The sequence below is a fragment of the Pollicipes pollicipes genome, unplaced genomic scaffold, assembly GCF_011947565.3.
Source record: "Pollicipes pollicipes isolate AB1234 unplaced genomic scaffold, Ppol_2.1 Scaffold_4002;HRSCAF=4701_pilon_pilon_pilon, whole genome shotgun sequence".
NCBI lineage: Eukaryota > Metazoa > Arthropoda > Thecostraca > Pollicipedomorpha > Pollicipedidae > Pollicipes > Pollicipes pollicipes.
In genome coordinates, this window is record NW_023596420.1 from 19807518 (window position 1) to 19807948 (window position 431).

Sequence of the window (431 nt, forward strand, 5' to 3'; positions counted from 1 at the left end):
GGTGGTCCGCGCCCGCTCACACCTGGTCTGACCCACGTCGGTTTTCGTTAGAAGATGTCTGCGTCATATCGCTATAAGCAAAGGTAATAGGTATATATATATATATATATATATATATATACACGAAGCACATTTGTTCACTTGATACTAAGGGCAAAATAAATTTTGGTGCGATGTGCAGTCGGCAACCTGCCGCGTTTGCATGCAATTTCCGTTATATCCACTCTAGCGGCATCTTCCAGACGCTGTCAATGGATACAAAAGTAATGTGTTACCAGTATGTCGAGCTACCGCCTGTAACATGTGTTTTAATACACTGAGTCAGAACATGTGATGGTTTCATGGCTCAGCCCAGACTGTGGAGAGTGATGAACATCTTAAGCGACTAGGAAGCATAGAAATGTAGCCGCGGCCGGCTTTCGGGAATCAAG

The 431-nt window shown here is 44.5% G+C and overlaps 1 long non-coding RNA gene across 1 annotated transcript in view; it reads left to right on the forward strand.

Moving 5' to 3' along the window:
* The window catches only part of LOC119094082 (uncharacterized), a 6643-nt gene extending 6637 nt beyond the window's left edge, over positions 1-6 (forward strand). Inside the window, exon 5 of the long non-coding RNA XR_005093754.1 lies at positions 1-6. This exon is cut by the window's left edge and continues 113 nt beyond it. This is a non-coding gene — a long non-coding RNA (uncharacterized LOC119094082).
* The last annotated feature ends 425 nt before the right edge of the window (positions 7-431 follow it).